The sequence below is a fragment of the Carex rostrata genome, chromosome 18, assembly GCF_964058835.1.
Source record: "Carex rostrata chromosome 18, lpCarRost1.2, whole genome shotgun sequence".
Taxonomy (NCBI): domain Eukaryota; kingdom Viridiplantae; phylum Streptophyta; class Magnoliopsida; order Poales; family Cyperaceae; genus Carex; species Carex rostrata.
In genome coordinates this window covers 3,522,084-3,541,066 of record NC_135935.1, presented here as the reverse complement: position 1 = coordinate 3,541,066, position 18,983 = coordinate 3,522,084, and the positions used below count along the sequence as shown (strand labels likewise).

At 29.9% G+C, this 18,983-nt stretch overlaps 1 long non-coding RNA gene across 1 annotated transcript; it reads left to right on the top strand.

Moving 5' to 3' along the window:
• Positions 1–13,151: 13,151 nt before the first annotated feature.
• Positions 13,152–14,676, top strand: LOC144569481 (uncharacterized). Its single transcript, XR_013516067.1, has 3 exons — positions 13,152–13,480; positions 13,568–14,100; positions 14,188–14,676. It is a non-coding gene; the product is annotated as an uncharacterized LOC144569481 (long non-coding RNA).
• Positions 14,677–18,983: the final 4,307 nt, after the last annotated feature.

The window sequence follows — 18,983 nt, the reverse complement described above, 5'->3', positions numbered from 1 at the left end:
CAAGATGAACGGTTCAGATCGACTATTTGGACTTTGAAATCTCAAAAACTGACTCGTTATAACTTAGGTTGAAATTATAACGTTATGACATTAGCCGGACTCTCTCTCTCTCTCTCTCTCTCTCTCTCTATATATATATATATATATATATATATATATATATATATATAGAGGTGGGCTACGGTGAGTTGCGAAGTAAAACGCGTTTCTACTTCACGCCGTATTTTTATTTTGAAAGTCCAAACGACCAATCCGAACCGTTAGATGTTTAATCCATATTGAAATGTGCTTGGAGACCAAATTTTACATTTTTTGGAATTTTTTTACTATTTATTAAGCATTTTTGAAAATTGCTGTTTTCCTGTGAACAGTTAAATTTTCTGGACCATCAGATCAGTGACTTTCAAAATTACTTAATAAATAGTAAAAAAAAATCCAAAAAATATAAAATTTGGTCTCCAAGCACATTTCAATATGGAGAACAAGATGAACGGTTCGGATCGACATTTTGAACTTTAAAGTCGCAAAATATGAGCGTGAAGTAAAATAATTGCTTTACTTCGCAACTCACCGTAGCCCATCTATATATATATATATAGTTAGGCTGGGGTGCTATGGATAGCATAGTGGCCTCCCGTGCTACGGCTCAATATTCAAGTTTTCAAAATCCAAACGGTCGATCCGAACCGTTCATCTTGTTCTCCATATTAATATGTGTTCGGAGACCAAATTTTACATTATTTGAAAATTTTTTACTATTTTTTTAGATAGGTAGAAAATCAAATATCTTAATGGTGCAGAATTTTTTAGATCAAGTGATTTTCTACCTAGCTAAAAAAATAGTAAAAATTTTTCAAAAAATGTAAAATTTGGTCTCCAAACACATATTAATATGGAGAACAAGATGAACGGTTCGGATCGACCGTTTGAATTTTGAAAACTTGAATATTGAGCCGTAGCACGGGAGGCCACTATGCTATCCATAGCACCCCAGCCTAACTCTATATATATATATATATATATATATATATATATATATATATATATATATATATATATATATATATATATATATATATATAATTGTTCATGCTGGGGTTTGTGCAGAAATTCTAGCTGAACTTTTAATCTGAAAATCAAATAACTGTCTACTGTTATATTAATGTTTCTACCAAAACAATATTAAGGCCTACAACTAAACAACCAGCCTTGTTAGGTAATTTAAAAAAACATATCTAGGCAGAGTATTGACTAGATCAGAATATGGCAAGGCAACAAATTAACCAGCCAAATGATAACGCATTTAGTTTTTAATTTTCTTATAGTTGTTAGAATTATCATCTCAAACTTTTAGTTCCAACAACCATCCTTTCGAATTAATGTGAGGATAATAATTCAACCAAATTATGTACTTTTTTTTTTTTTTTTTTTTTTTCTTTTTGATGGTTACAGGCAAAATGCCTAAAACAGTTATATTGATAAGAAAAGGTTTAGTTACAAAATTTTAGAATAAATACTATATCCACCGAAATCTACTATACAAAGGCGGATATTGTATAAATTCTCATTGCAAAAGAAAAAAAAAATAAACCTCTGCTTAATATATACTACTCCAAGTTTCGATCTCCAAAGCGGTTTCATTTATGAGGCAATGAACTGTTCTCCGTTTATTTGAGAACAATTTCCTGTTCCTTTCTCTTCACAGCGTTCATGCACCTACTGCCCATATGTGCTGTTTTAAGAAGGGTTCCAATTTCACTTACAAAATATGTATTGTTTTGAGCAACGTTAAATTATGATTAGATCATTATACAAAGGTGGAAATTATGTACTGTTTTAAGCAACGTTAAAATCATATACAAAATATGATTAAATTATTATAGTATTAAAATTTGAGTATTAATTTATTAACTTGGCTTTAAAAGTATAATTTTTCAAGTGGCTTTTTAATATTTAAGGAGGGTTCCAATTTTAAGATTTTCTTTTTAACGCAAATGTGCCATGATAAAATCGTTGAATATGATTATTGGCATTTTGTATATACGTAAGAAATTACAGCATTATGATTTTCCCTTGTTAGCATCACGAATTTATAAATATTAACTTATATGGACAATTCCTTAATATTAAAAAAAGAGGAGGGTTCAAATGCACTCAAATGCACCCTATCCTTTTTCTCTGTTTTCAAATTCCGAATAATCAATCCGAACCATTAGATGCGATCTATATATTAAGATGTGCTTGGAGACCAAATTTTATATTTTTTGAAATTTTTTTATTATTTATTAAGCCACTTTAAAAATCGCTGATTCAATGGTCCAGAAAATGCAAAATCAGCAATTTTCAAAGTGGCTTAATAAATAGTAAAAAAATTCCAAAAAATGTAAAATTTGGTCTCCAAGCACATCTTAATATATAGATCGTATCTAACGGTTCGGATTGACTATTCGGACTTTGAAAATGAAGAAAATGATTTGAAAGATAGGGTGCATTTGAACCCTCCTCTTAAAAAAAATACAAAATTTAACATTTTGCACTCAAAATCGAAATAATTCCAAATCTGTCTGACCTGAAGAATAATTCTCCGGATCCAGTCTTTTTTTCTGGAGAATTATTCCAAACTCAATTATTGAAATTTTGTATTTTTTTAATATTTATAAAACAATTTCTATATGTTATTTTCTTTTATTTAATATATATTTGATTTTTAAAATTTATGGTTTTAATTAAAACAAGATTGAAAGACCGTAATTTTTATGTGTGTAGAAAAAAGTGATCTAAAACACGTCTATCAGATTTATTTCGTTACGTGTATTATATAATTTTATAACAGGTATTCAAAACGGTATGATAACAATAAGGGAATGGAAGAATCTGAATTCTCCTTATTATAATAAGCTTATATCTTCTGGAAAGATTCGGATCTGCTTCTGGTCCAATTGTTTGATTCTCCGTTATTATTTTATCTAAATAATATACATTTAGAAACAATATATGACTTGAACTATCTACTAATTGTTTTTTGGTTGACTTGGTCAACATTACTTGAAAATAAGTTAAATAACATCCTATTGACTAAGGTGTTAATGGGTAAGATATGGGTAGAGTAAAAATATATTTATACTCATACTCATTAAATTGATTTGATTTGATTTTATTTTTACTTATTATTATTCTCAAATAATAAAATAGTAACAGTAAATAACAAATAATATTAATATAATATTTTATTTTATTTTATTTCACAAACAAACTATCAATACTCATTCATTTCACACATATACAATTACATTACTAATAAAAAAAAAATACAAATATACAATTAATTATAACTAATTTATTTTTTGATAAAGCAAGAGAATTTTAAAACACAAATATCTCTTTGGACAAATTCAATTATTTAACTAAATAACAATACATACAAATAAAAGTAATATATTTAACATTTTTATAGCAAAACACACACACTAAATAACAAAAGTACATCACTAATTCTTGTTCAAACATTATCATATGAAATATCACGCAAATAAATTTCACCATCGCTAGTTATTGCTCAAACATTATCATATAATTTTATTTTATATAATTACTCTATAGGATAACATGTACGAAATAGTATTTACCAGTTCTCTTATTCGTTTAGCTAATACAAAAAATCATTATCCATACCCATACCCGGCAGCAGAGGAATTTTGAAAAAAGAATGAGGTAAAGGGTATTTTTTTCTAGTAAGGTGTTTGGTGGTCTAGTTCTAATTTCCATTTGTAATACCTTATGAATTTTGTACTTTTGTTCCTATCTCTTGCCTTATTATTCATGAGGAAAATAATGAACTCCCAATTCTGTTTTTTTTCTTCGCAGAAATAATAAATTATAAATGCAATGGAGCCAAAGTTGCTAATAATAATTCATTAAAATTCTTATTCTCATTTGTGATTAAACACAATGGAGCTATAATTTGTTTCTATCCCCTTCTCACTGTTCATTAATCAAAGTTTTCATTTTTTTTTCTATTTATTAAATTCATTAAATTGTGATTAAGCTAAAATAGTTTAAAATACATGCATATAAAAATTGAAATACAAGACTAATAATAACTTAAAATATCATTTCAACAGTATAATAATAATTTATCAAACACAAAACTAAAAATAATTAAACAAAAAAAACAAAACAAAATTTAAAATTACAAGAAATTTCTAACGGTCCGGATCAATTTTTGGACTTTGAAAATTAAAAAACAAATCTGGACCACACACTATGTATTTTACGTTTCAACTCCTCAATTTAAATTTTCTAGTTATATCCGTGAACACTCCCACGGGCCTTTGATAATAATCCTGCTTATAACATTTTTAACACCCTTCCTGTTAATTAATGGGATAAAATTCCGAAGGAGATTAGATAGTATTTTTTTTTTCTCTAGCTATGTATAGAGCTTAGGGCTGGCAACGAGCCGACTCGGTTTGAGCTAGACCAAGTTCATGGCTCGCTTGATTTAGCAACGAGCGAATCATAAGCGAGCCAACATTCGGATCGGAGCTGAAAATGTGGCTCTTGGCTTGCTTGTTTTGACAACGAGCGAGCCGACTCAGCTAATGAAAGTTCATGGGTCAAAAGTCCAAATGTATTAAATAATGTATTATAAAGTCAACTACCATAAATTAAGTTTTATAACTTAATTCATATTTACTAAAGTACTAAAACTCCAAATTCATACAAGCATAGTTCACAAAATAAATATATGCATACTAAATTCACACAAATTCATACTTGGTCCGAACTGGCTCGTCAGCTCGCGAGCAAGTTAGGTCCCAGCTCAAACTTGTTAATTTTGGATCGAGCTAGTGATGAGATAACTCGTTAACAGTTCGGTCCACTAACGAACGAGTTGTTAGCAATCGAGTCAGATGCAAATCACGATCAATACATGAGCTACAAGCTCTTTTGCCGGGCCTAATCTTCCGATTTTTTTATTTATATCCAAAAAATAAATTAAATTACAAAAAATAACCACTTTGGTGCTGAAATTTGAAAACTACCCAATCCGGTTACCCAGTAACCGGATTTTTTTTTTCCGGTTATCCAATTCCCGGATTAGTGAAATGGGTCCGGTTATTGGTTAACCGGAAATGTGAAATGGGTCCGGTTATTGGTTAACCGGAAATGAGGAAAATGTTTGATATGTATATGTCCGGTTAATGGTGCACCGGTTTTATGGTTTTTTTTTTTTTTTTTTTAAAACAGAATTTTTATTTTATTTTTTGTATTAAAATATTAGAAATGTTGAATACATTTCTTTGAAAATAGATGGAATACAATATAATTTGTTTTATTAGAAAGACTGCAACAAATAACCCGGATCAATATTTTTCAGATCGGATTTTTCGCGGCTGTAAGAAAAATTAATATATTTTCTTTATGTGTTATTGGAAAAAAATAAAAATGCTTAGATTCCGAGTTATTGATCCCGGTTCAAAAGTCACTTCTAGGTAATCTAGAAAATATTATGATCTTTCTAGTACATTTAATTTATTAAAAGTTGTATCTATTTTGAGAATTATTTTTGAATAACAATCATCAAATAAATTAAAGTTTTTATTTTTTTTTTCAAAATAGATACAACTTTTAATAAATTAAATCTATTAGAAAGATCATAATATTTTTTAGATTACTTAGAAGTGACTTTTGAACCGGGATCAATAACTCGGAATCTAAGCATTTTTATTTTTTTTCCAATAACACATAAAGAAATATATTAATTTTTCTTACAGCCGCGAAAAATCTGATCTAAAAAATATTGATCTGGGTTATTTGTTGCAGTCTTTCTAATAAAACAAATTATATTGTATTCCATCTATTTTCAAAGAAATATATTCAACATTTCTAATATTTTAATACAAAAAAAAATAAAAAATTTCTGTTTTAAAAAAAAAAAAATCACAAAACCGGTGCACCATTAACCGGACATATACATATCAAACATTTTCCTCATTTCCGGTTAACCAATAACCGAACCCATTTTACATTTCCGGTTAACCAATAACCGAACTCATTTCACTAATCTGGGAATTGAATAACCGGAAAAAAAAAATCCGGTTACTGGATAACCGGATTGGTTTTAAATTTCAACGCCGAAGTGATTATTTTTTTAATATAAATAAAAAAAATCGGCCTAATCTTCATCCCATCCTTTTCAGGATTGGATGGGATTTTGATAATGCTTGGCAAACACTCTCAAAAGTCAGTTCACCACTTTATTTTTCTATTAGCTTGGATTTTTTTATGTTTGTTTCTGTCACTTCAATAATTCATGGGAATTTTTTTTTTGGTCGGATGTGATTTTCTTTCCCCTATTTAGGGAGATGCTTTTCTCTTCTCTTCTAGCTTCTTTCTTCAATTTCATCGCATGACGTAGTAATAAGAAACTTGAAAAATCATTTGATTGTCGAGTAAAACGTCTCCCTCTGCCTTTTTTTGTTTTTTTCTCTTTTGAAAATCTCGACAACAACTGGCTAGAGTTTCGGTACCGAATTTTTTATTAATATCCAAATTTTATATTAAATTTAAAAAAATATCCGAATCGGTTGGTTTTGTCGAAATCTACCCATTCCGGAAATTTTTTTTCCGGAATTAAACTCTATTTCCGGAAAATTTTTTTTCCGGAAACTAGGTTCTAACTCCGGAATTTTTTTTTCCGGATTTAGGATTTCTTTTTTTTTTTTTTTTTTTTGCTAAATCCGGAATAATTTTTTCCGGATTTAGGATTTTTTTTTTTAGGAATTTTTTTTTTCAGTTTTTATTTATAATTTATTTATTTTTTGTATTGAAGTATTACAAATATTTAATATATTTTTAAAAAAATAGATAGAATACTATATAATTTGATTTATTCGAAAGACTGCTACAAATAATCCTAAAAACATTTTTCATGCCGGATTTTTTACGACCATAAAAAAAAATATAATATAATATATGTATATGTATATGTATATGTAATATAATATATGTATATGTATATGTATATGTAATATAATATATGTATATGTATATATAATATAATATATGTATATATATGTATATATAATATAATATAGAGGTGGGCTACGGTGAGTTGCGAAGTAAAGCGACTATTTTACTTCACGCTCATATTTTGCGATTTTAAAGTTCAAAATGTCGATCCGAACCGTTCATCTTGTTCTCCATATTAAAATGTGCAGACCAAATTTTATATTTTTTGGAATTTGTTTTACTATTTATTAAGCAATTTTGAAAGTCGCTGATCTGATGGTCCAGAAAATTTTACTGTTTTTTACTGTTCACAGCAAAATTGCAACTCACCGTAGCCCACCTCATATATATGAAAATGAAGATATAAAATATGAGGTATGATGAGGTATAAAAAATATGAGGTATTGGAACCCTCATTTAGTGCTTCAAAAATTCAGTTTAAGTTTTCGTTCAACGGTAGGCATTCAACGATCGGTATTTTCAAAGTTTTCAAAGTCCAAACAGATCGTTGAATGCCTACCGTTGAACGAAAACTTAAAAATATATAAATTTTAGAAAATTAAACATAATCAAACAAGGGTATTCAACGATCTGTTTGGACTTTGAAAACTTTGAAAATACCGATCGTTGAATGCCTACCGTTGAACGAAAACTTAAACTGAATTTTTGAGGCACTAAACGAGGGTTCCAATACCTCATATTTTTTATACCTCATCATACCTCATATTTTATATCTTCATTTTCATATATATTATATTATATATACATATATTGGGTCTGTCTAAATTGCTGCTGGCAGCATTTCGGCAGAGGTGCTGCCGGGGCTATATTTAGTCGTGTGATGTCCAAACAACAAATCCAAACTGTTAGATGTTTAATCTATATTATAATCTACTTGGAGACCAAATTTTACATTTTTTTGAATTTTTTTACTATATATTAAGCTGGTTTGAAAACCGCTGATTTCAGTAAATTTCTGCAGCATTGAAATCAGCGGTTTTCAAACCAGCTTAATATATAGTAAAAAAATTCCAAAAAATGTAAAATTTGGTCTCCAAGTAGATTATAATATAGATTAAACATCTAACGGTTTAGATTTGTCGTTTGAACATCAAAAAATAGAAAAAACAGTGGCAGCACCGCCGGCAGCAAATTAGCCACAGCCTACATATATTATATATACATAGAGGTGGGCTACGGTGAGTTGCGAAGTAAAACGCGTTTCTACTTCAGCCGTATTTTTATTTTGAAAGTCAAAACGACTGATCCGAACCGTTAGATGTTTAATCCATATTGAAATGTGCTTGGAGACCAAATTTTACATTTTTTGGAATTTTTTTACTATTTATTAAGCATTTTTGAAAATTGCTGTTTTGCTGTGAACAGTAAAAAACAGTAAAATTTTCTGGACCATCAGATCAGCGACTTTCAAAATTGCTTAATAAATAGTAAAAAAATTCCAAAAAATATAAAATTTGGTCTCCAAGCACATTTCAATATGGAGAACAAGATGAACGTTTCGGATCGACGTTTTGAACTTAAAAATCACAAAATATGAGCGTGAAGTAAAATAGTCACTTTACTTCGCAACTCACCGTAGCCCATCTCTATATACATATATATACATATACATATATTATATTATATTATTTTTTTTTACGGCCGTAAAAAATCCGACATGAAAAATGTTGATCCGGATTATTTGTAGCAGTCTTTCGAATAAATCAAATTATATAGTATTCCATCTATTTTTTAAAAAATATATTAAATATTTGTAATACTTCAATACAAAAAATAAATAAATTATAAATAAAAACTGAAAAAAAAAAATTTCGGAAAAAAAAATTTCTTAAAAAAAAAAAAAAAAGAAATCCTAAATCCGGAAAAAAAAATTTCCGGAAATTTTTTTTCCGGGTTTAGAGTTTAATTCCGGAAATTTTTTTTCCGGAATGGATAGATTTCAACCGATTTGGATATTTTTTAAAATTTAATATAAAATTTGAATATTAATAAAAAATTCGGGTTTCGGTATGCTTTAAACCAAGACAACTTTTGAGTCTGAACGTTTAGAAGCATCGTCTGGCTAGAGGTTTCGGTATGCTTTAAAGATTAAAAAAATAATAATAATGGGGTGAACGTTTAGAAGCGATAGATAGAGATTATGATAGAGAAAAGAGGACGGTAACAAAGTGGTTGAAGTTTGGGCTCAATTGAGTTAAAATAATTTGGATGCTTATTTAAATTAGAGGAGGTTCAAATGTCTTCATTTTTTTGTGTCTTTATCATGCCTTTATTTTTAAAAACTTTAATAATTTAAAATTTAAAACTTAAAAGTCAAAATAAAACCGATGGATATGATCTACGTCATTTTATTTATGCACGTGTAAAAAATTATGGCATTTCAATTTTATTTTGATTGTCATCAAGAGCCTTGTAAAAAACACATTAATGTGACTAATTTCTAGACGTTGATTTTTGAACTTATTGATTCACATAAAAATAAAATTGAAATGTGATGATTTTTTATGAGCACACAGAGAAAATAACATATATCACATCTAATGGTTTTATTTTGACTTTTAAATTTTGAGTTATTAAAGTTTTAAAAAGTGGTAGCATGGTGGAGGCACAAAAAATGGAGGCATTTGAACCATCCTCGTATTATAGGGTTTCCACTTTTAAATTTGTGCTGGATTAAAATGGATGATACATATATCATCTTACACAGTAGGGTACCGCACTGGATCGGAACTCCGCGACTCTGCTCGTAATTGTACACCCAAAATAGTTTTTTTTTTTTTCAAAAACCCATAAATAAAAAATAATATATTACCAAATCAACTTAATTGCTTTAGTTTTTACAAGAATCATAAGAACCGAAATGCTATTTCGGTCCGAATTTTTTTTTTCGAACCGAAATGTCATTTAGGTCGGAGCCATTTTCACAAATTTTGATAAATAAAATGATGGTAAAACTTGTGAAAATAGTATTTTGGTTCTTATGATTTTTGTAAAAACCAAAGCAATCAAGTTAGATTAATAAAATATTATTTTTTTATTTATGGTTTTTAAAAAAAATTCCCCAAAATACTATACATAGACTTTCTTGACACACCAAAAAAAGAAGAAAAATATGTTGTTTGCCTTTTTTTACTCATTCGATAGCTCATTCAACAACATTAATACTAAAGATTAATTAATTATACAATTATTAAAGATATCGTTGTATAATTTTATTATTAAGGTCAACTTGACACGATACTACCATTTGGCCCCGGTTTACTATAATTGCGTCACTTCATGGAAAGATTTTGTAGCCTAACAAATATATTTCTTCCATCTGTGCAACTGATTTTTGCTTGGTCACACGGATATAAATAATTTAAATTAGTTGATTACATATTAAAATTAGTCTTTTGTATAAAATTAAAACCTCCCTTCAATTACTTAGTGGAGCTTTCTCAAATGCTAGTATTACAAGAGAAATATTGTAATGAGCAAGATAAATACATTCAATTTTTTATGTAAATCATATTTTAGCTTGCATTTACAATAATAACAATTATTTTTGAAAGGGCAGAAAAATAATCAAATTGAGTACTTTTATATATATAAGATAAAATGTATTAAAATTTCAGAATCTCGATGGCTATACATTATATACAAACTATTTTTTTTTATTTGAAAGTAAATAGAAAAAGATGGAATTGAAAAAGAAAATAACTGCGATTTTCAAATTTAAATTTTAGTCACAGGATATATATAGTAAATAAATATTTTATGTAGCTCCTAATTTCTCACCTGTAAACAATCTCCAACTTAAACAACATCCAAAAAAGAAGAATAATAATAATAAGCAAGTGTACGTCTATTAACCAAGTGTGTATTAAAAGGTTCGGAAAAAAAGGAGTCTGAAAAACCAAGACAACTATTAACAATTATCAATAATTATTCTTAACTTAAATAGATATGTGTGAGGCGCTATATTGTTTTTGGACCTTAAAAGCTATAGCGCTATCAGTCGTTTTCGACGCTATAGCACTATAACGTTTTTTAAACCTCAGCGATGATGCAATAATCTTTATTTAGAATTTTGATATCAACACAATAGACAAGTTTGCATTTTAAAGTGTGTGAAAGGCTCATAAAAATGTTTAGAAGGTGAGTTTATAAAAAATATTAAAAATGATTATTAGACTTGAGTATTAAAAGAGGAGGGATCAAATGTCTTCATTTCTTAATTTTCTAATAATAAAAATTCTAAGATTAATATGTCAAAATAAAACTGTTAGATATGATCTATATTATTTTCTCTACATGCACATAAAAAAAATATCACTTTTCAATATTGGTTTTATATGAATCAATAAGTTCAAAATTCAATGTCTAGAATTTATCCACATCGATATATTTTTGCAAGTTCTTGATACTAATTAAAAAAAAATTGAAACATCTTGATCTTTTGTATGTGCATAGACAAAATAATATAGATCATATCAAATGGTTTTATTTTGACATTTAAGTTCTAAATTTTAAATAATTGTCGTTCTAAAAATAAAGACATAATAGAGACAAAAAAATGAAGGCATTTGAACCCTCTTATATTAAAATATAATATACATCATAAATTTAAATGTACATTAAAATTACTATTTATAAATAGCAGTAGTTTGATTTTTGTATTTTGAATTTCAAAACTTGTGAAGAGAAGGTCAATAGTTGGGGTATGAAAGAGACCCATGCGGGTCATGAGTTTGGAAGAACATTTCAAATTTGGGAAAAGAAACGGACTTGTGCTGGGAAAAAATCACAAGCTGATAATTAAAGTCATCGACTAGATATAAATATTGATAAAGATTGACGAGTACGGAGATACAGATATTGCTACAATTTATTCCATCAATTGTTGCCTTTTCTTGCAAGCTTTCTCTATTTATCGGTCTAGTTAGATCGCTAAAACAAATAATTTCTTTTATTTATTTTCAGTATATATTGCGAAGCTAAGACTTTTTTTTATCCATAAATAATAAAGGTGAAGTGCAATGTAATTGTACTTGCTTCTTTAAATTAAGTAAAGAATTGATTACAAATTAGCTACTTTCCAGCGTGTCTAAGAGGTGGATTTAGGGGTTTTCTTTAGTAAATTATAATCAGGAAATAGTTAGACTTCCAAAACTCAAATGGTTGGTATGGTTTAGGAAAATAAATCTGGTACGATTCCAAAAATCTCAGGACCTGTGATTTCAAACTTCTCTTTTCATTTGTTTCGAAATTCATACAAAAATAATAAATGCTCTTGAGATCGGAACATTTCAAAAAATGAAGGGAGAAATTTAGTATCACAGGGACTCGCAGTCTTGTGAATCTTTGAAATCACAGCAGATTTATTTCCATGGTTTAGAAATTAGAATAGATAAATGGGCGATTTAAAAAAAAAAAATAGAATTACTCAAAATTAATTCAACAGAACAAGCCTTATTTGGTTGGATATTCAAAAACTAGCCTCCACCGATCCTAGGGATTGGTGGAGCAAAAAAAACCCATTCTACACCAGTCATAGGGACCGGTGGAGCCTGTTTTTCACCACGCCATTCTCTCGCCACAGAAGATCCGTTCTACACCTCCACCGGTCCCTAGGACCGGTGTAGACTGGGTTTCAAAATTTCATCCCGTCAAGTTCTATCTCTGTCTCTTCCTTTCCTCCATTGTTTTTTTTCTTCCATCAAAAAGCGAACCCTTATTTTTTTTTCTTTTTCTTTTATCCTCTCAATATATTCAATCATTTCTCCATCCAATTATTTCAAAATTTCTGGATCATCTAAGAGAATTAGGAACTCCTCAGATCTACGATTTTGATAAGGTAAATATCTCTTTGTATAATTTTTTATTTTAGCCAAATAAAAATGAATAACTAATTTAATTTAGTTTGTTTAGTATATTTAGATTGTTTTTGTGAAATGTAGTGTTAAATTAATATTTGGTGTAATTTAGTGTTGATTTGGAGTATATTTAGTAATTTAGTGGTAATGTAGTGTTAATTTAGAGTTTATTTGATGTTAATTTAGTATAATTTTGGTATATATGTAGTGTAAATTTGTGTAATTAAGTGTTCATGTAGTATAATGTAAGTGCGGGTCGATTATGTTTCCAGATTCAAGTGCGGTTGGAGTCCCTACGATGTACTTGCAATTTATCAATGATCTAGAAACTCCACGAGAATACAATTAGGGAGGTGCTATACTTGCACATCTCTATCGAGAGTTGTTACGTGCTTGCCACGCGGGGGCAGACACGATAGCGGGTCCGATGTTGTTGTTACAAATTTGGTCATAGAGTCGATTGACTGTTGGTTGGCCTATACCCTGATCAGAGCCACCTCCCTTCGGTGGTGCCGATGAGGATACGAGGAATGCTTTCGGTGTGAAGTGGACCACTTTCCATTTGTGGCCAGAAAACCCTCACTTAGGTAAAAAGATTTACAATTATTATTCAAGATAGCTTCGATAAAATTTATAATTATTTTTTAAGATTTATATTTATATTTTTTTGACAGGTGGTACCGCCACGTATAGAGATAGTTTCGATAGACTAGCTGTTGAGACAGTTAACTGGCTACCATATGTTGATTATTATGATCAGTTACCTCGACATGTCCGACGACCAAAAAGGTATTGGATGAACTGCGGTTACGTGATCCATTTTTGGATGGTGGAGTTTCAGCATGCGGATAGGGTCATGCACCAGTTTAGTAAGTACCAAGAGGTCCCGCCTTCTCCTCCTCTACCATGGGATGAGATCAGTTATTTACGAAAGATGTGGTATCACGATGGCAATTCAACAAGGGATAGTTGTTGGGCGATTACTCTTAGTGAGTTTATCGAGAAGCCTGCAGTATTAATTGGAGAGCGGAGACCATATGACATGTCGAGGCATCATATGTACATGCATTGGTTCAATGCGCGTGGTATGAGATCAGTGTATCTATCAGATAACAATCCACAAGCTCTACGACGTCAGGCTCCCCCGTGGACAAGAGATGTTGCTACACTGGCATACGTTCCTCATGGTCATAGGTATTCTCGTGTGGTTCGTACATTATTTATTTATTTTCAATTAAACTAGATTTTTCAATATTAATGTACAATATGTCACAGTTCGAAATGTGTTATGCAGATTTCTCGAGAGATACAATTCACTATGCAGGCAATAGACATGGTGAAAACCCCGAGACAAGTGGCATATGGCAAGATGATGCTCGAGAATGCTCGTGACATTATGGAGGATATTGATCAGATCCACATCTTCTGAGGCATACTCGATAGTGATGGGATCCCTATGGACTTGGACATGGTCAATTTGGATGATGATTACCTGATCAGCATTATCGTCGCCTTGCAACTCCAGAGCCTCCTCAGACGTGGGAGAACTTCATTAGTGGCACAGAGCATGGATCTATATCTCAGTTCATGATCGATGAACTAACGGGAGGCTTTAGTATGATGGGACCATCCTCTGCAGATCTGGAAAATCTTACAGCAGATTATGCTCCATCCACTTTAGGTCCGCCTCTTGGACCTCGTAGAAGGAATCCTACTCAGCCGTTTACTCCCGAGACTGACGCCCTTGGACCACCGCATGCGCGCTGATGAAGGCGTTAATAAGTTTCTACTGAGTAAGTGCCTCTGTTAAGCATGATACCTTTTAATTTTTTAATTGGATCCATTATTTATTGATTAATGCATGATACCTTTTTTTTTTTTTTTTTTGCAGATGTATCTGAAGAGTAATTAGATTGGATCCATTATTATATGTATGCTATCTATAATGTTAAGTGGACTATTGTAACTTTAATTGGACTAACTTTAATTATCCTTTAAATTATTGCGTTTTTGGATTTTTGTAGCATGGCTAAATGTGATGTTTAAATTATGCTTATTTGAATCATATTTGAAATTCATGTATATATTTGTCCAACATTCAATATTGCTAAACTACAATGAATAAGAACTCTAACACATACCTTGTATAAAAATACATATTTCACATAACTCTGGACCGAGTTTTACAAAACTGTTTTACATGCATATAGATCATGACTTAAGGAAAATTTTTATATAAAGAACACAAAATTTGGTGTAGCCAATTAGCGGGAATTAATCTTTAAAGTTCAGCTGTGCAAAAAAATATTGCTGCCATTTACCAGCAGATTCCCCTGTACAAAAACATATATTTCACATAGCTCTAGACCGAGTTTTACAAAACTGTTTTACATGCATATATATCATGACTTAAGGAATTTTTTTATATAAAGAACACAAAATTTGGTATTGCCAATTGACAGGAATTAATCTTTAAAGTTCAGCTGTGCAGAAAAATATTGTTGTCATTTACCAGCAGATTCTCCTGTACAAAAACACATATTTCACATAGCTCTGGACCGAGTTTTACATGCATATATATCATGACTTAAGGAAATTTTTCATATAAAGAACACAAAATTTGGTGTAGCCAATTAGCGGGAATTAATCTTTAAAATTCAGCTGTGCAGAAAAATGTTGCTGCCATTTACTAGCAAATTCCCCTGTACAAAAACACATATTTCACATTGCTCTGGACCCAGTTTTACAAAAAAAATTTACATTCTTATATATCATGACTTAAAAGAATTTTTCATATAAAAATATTAGAATACAATAAAAATGTCTAAATAAGATACATTCCTAAAAATACAATAAAGATGTCAACATAAATTCTTAGAATACAATAAAAATATCTAAATAAGATACATTCCTAAACTTAGAAATCCCTAAATCCTACGAGTTTATTGAGTCGATGCACCTGTTACAAAATGAGTACAACTTAGTTCAAATAAAATGGTAATTATGCAAACTAATGTTGTCGAGCATTTCTCCTCTTGGCAGGGGCCTCCAGCATTATAGCTTTTGAGGTCTGAAAAAACTATAAAGCAGCAAGCAGCTATTGCGTAGCTATAGCTAGTTATTTAGAACCTTAATTAGATTTAATGACATCTTATTTTAGTTCTATCTCAACCACTATCTGTTTTCCTAGTCATTATATACTACTAAATAATTTCAGATAAATAAGGAAAGTAAAGTAGAATAAAGCAAAATTGGGGGAGTTTGTTCTAAAATTTCTAAGTTTAGGTTTAATATCCGGAAGAGATGAGTTTTAAACAATAAATGTAAATTAAATAAAGAAAAGAAAGATTGATTTTCTTTTAAGATTAAGGAGATTTAGGAGCATTCGGTCTACAATTTCTTGATATCTATTTACTCGGTTTATTTGAATTCATGTTATTTTCCTATTGAGCCAACATTAGTATGTATTTTGTGCCAGTGTATTTGTGACATCGTAACAGCCTATTGAGCCAACATTAGTATGTATGTACTAATGTTGTGACAGTCTGTCAGTGTGTGTGTGACATCGTAACAGCATCAGATTTAACAAAGCGGTCACTTGATCCGAAAAGGATATTTGGAAAGAATTGAAGTCGTCGTTTGCAAATATCACATTCATTTCTTTTGTTTCATTTGCAATGTGGTCACGTTTTTACGCAGGCCACCCTATATTATTTTTATTTTTATTGAATTTCAAAGGCCCGTAGACAAGCAACACACCATATATCAGCAGCTAGATTAGATTAGGTCAAGCCGGTACGGACCGAGTTTAGTTCTAGTCTGGTCCAGACTGTAATTAAAAATTTGGCCCAGACTGTAATTTAAGTTTCCAATAATAAAAAAATTAAATTTATTTTATCATAAAATAAGTTTGTGAGATGTGGTATGTATTGTTTTCATGACATGCATATATAAATTATCAAATTTTGATTTTATTTTTATATGAAAAAATAAATTAAAAAATCAAAGATTAAAAATATCCATATTAATCGACTTTAGCAAGCAGTTGGTAACAATTGAATCAAAACTGAAATGTCAGAATCTTTTATATATGTAAACATAAAAAAAAAAATATAAATCATATGGTTTTATTTTAACATTAAATTCTAAATTTTAAGTTTTAAAATTTTTACTAACAGAGTTAAAAATAGCGACATTTCAACTCTTTAATAAAGGGCAAAATTAATTCTAAATGAAAATATAACAGGAGCAAAAAAATCCACAATTGCTTACAATAGAACAGTTTTAATAGTAAAATAGAACTTGTGTTAGTACTACGGATACTATAAGGCATTTGAGCCCTCTTTATATTTTTCAAAACAAGTCCTCTTCTTATATTACATAGTAGAGTTAAAGTTGTTCTTAAGCTTACCAAGTTATTTGATAAGTTTAATTTTAAAATATATTAGATTGACTTTAAATTACAAATTCAAATTATTGAAACTGATATATTTTATTAGTAAATTGTTCACATACAAAATTAAAAAATTAATTTAGTATAAATTCAAACTGTCAAAAATGAATTAAAGATTAATGCATTGAAATTAGGGATCGACTAACTATCCTCCAATTAATTTTCTATTCACTAAAATAGAGATTAAAAAGCAGTCAATGCAATTAGAACGGATACAGCTATGTGTTGTGCCAGTACTGCTTAAGAAAAAGTTATAAAATATCATTTACTGAAATTGACTATAATTCTCCTCTTTTCTGTTGAATTGCCTTGATTTGACAGAGCCCTGACTCATGTATCTTTGACATAGTTTTAAGCTCTTTTGAGTTTAGCTTTTCAAGGCCCATATTTTCTAAAGGATCATGGTTCTCCATCTCATCATCATGCAGTGACTTCATCAGTGTTTGAGCTAATTGCTGTCAAACAAAAATGATGAAAATAGTTAAGTTTTGGAAAATAACACCATATTGCTCTTAACACCATCAAATTTCGAGTTTGCGAGAAGTACAGAGTGAATATACATAAGTTGCAGAGACAAACAAAGTTTATCGTGGACATGACAAAAATATTGTTTATTGTGGAATTAATAACCCCTGAAGATGAACCTTTTCCTGTGGCATACAAATTATTTCAATAAACTGTCATATAGTAGCTGAAGTTTCACCAACTCTTCTATATTATCAGACTATAGCTATTAGATACTGTTATGGGTATTCTTTAACAGTGTGGAACTTAGCACTCTTTCCTCTCTGCCTAGGGAGCAAAAAGAGGGTAGTTTGGTAATATTCAAAGTAATTGCAAGGGAGATAGGAAAAAAACAGAACAGAAAATCATAAACATTCCTAGTTTCTACTCCCAGATAATTCACATTTTGGTTTTGTTTAGCAGGACAGGAAATTTAAAACTTCCTTGCGATTTTGTGCAATCCAAGAAAAGAGAAAAGTTACATATAAATCAGAGTGAGTCTATGGTACTATGCATATTACGATTTGGCACCGTACTACGGCTCTATATTCGAGTTTTCAAATCCTAACGGTCGATCCGAACCGTTCATCTTGTTCTCCATATTAATATGTGTTTGGAGACCAAATTTTACATTTTTTAAAATTTTTTTACTATTTTTTTAGATTTATTGAAAATCACTGTTTTTGGATGGTCCAGAATTTTCAGATCAAGTGATTTTCTAAATATCTAAAAAAATAGTAAAAAAATTTCAAAAAATTTTAAATTTGGTCTCCAAACACATATTAATATGGAGAACAAGATGAATGGTTCGAATCGACCGTTAGGATTTGAAAACTCAAATATAGACCCGTAGCACGATAACAACCCGTGATATGCATAGTACCATAGACTCACTCTATAAATCGTGTCCTCATTTTAATACATCAAATTCACAGTGCTTCATTCAACCATGTCCCTATTAAACAAAAAATAAAAAAAGCAGTCTTACTTGCGAGACTTTGAGCTTGCCCTTAAGGTCGTTGATATAGGTCTCAGACCGAGTGACCTGCTCTTGTAACTCACTCTTCTCTGCCTCTTTTTTGTGAATAATATTCTCCTGAAGCTCCACCACATTGTCCTGTGTAGCCTCGATT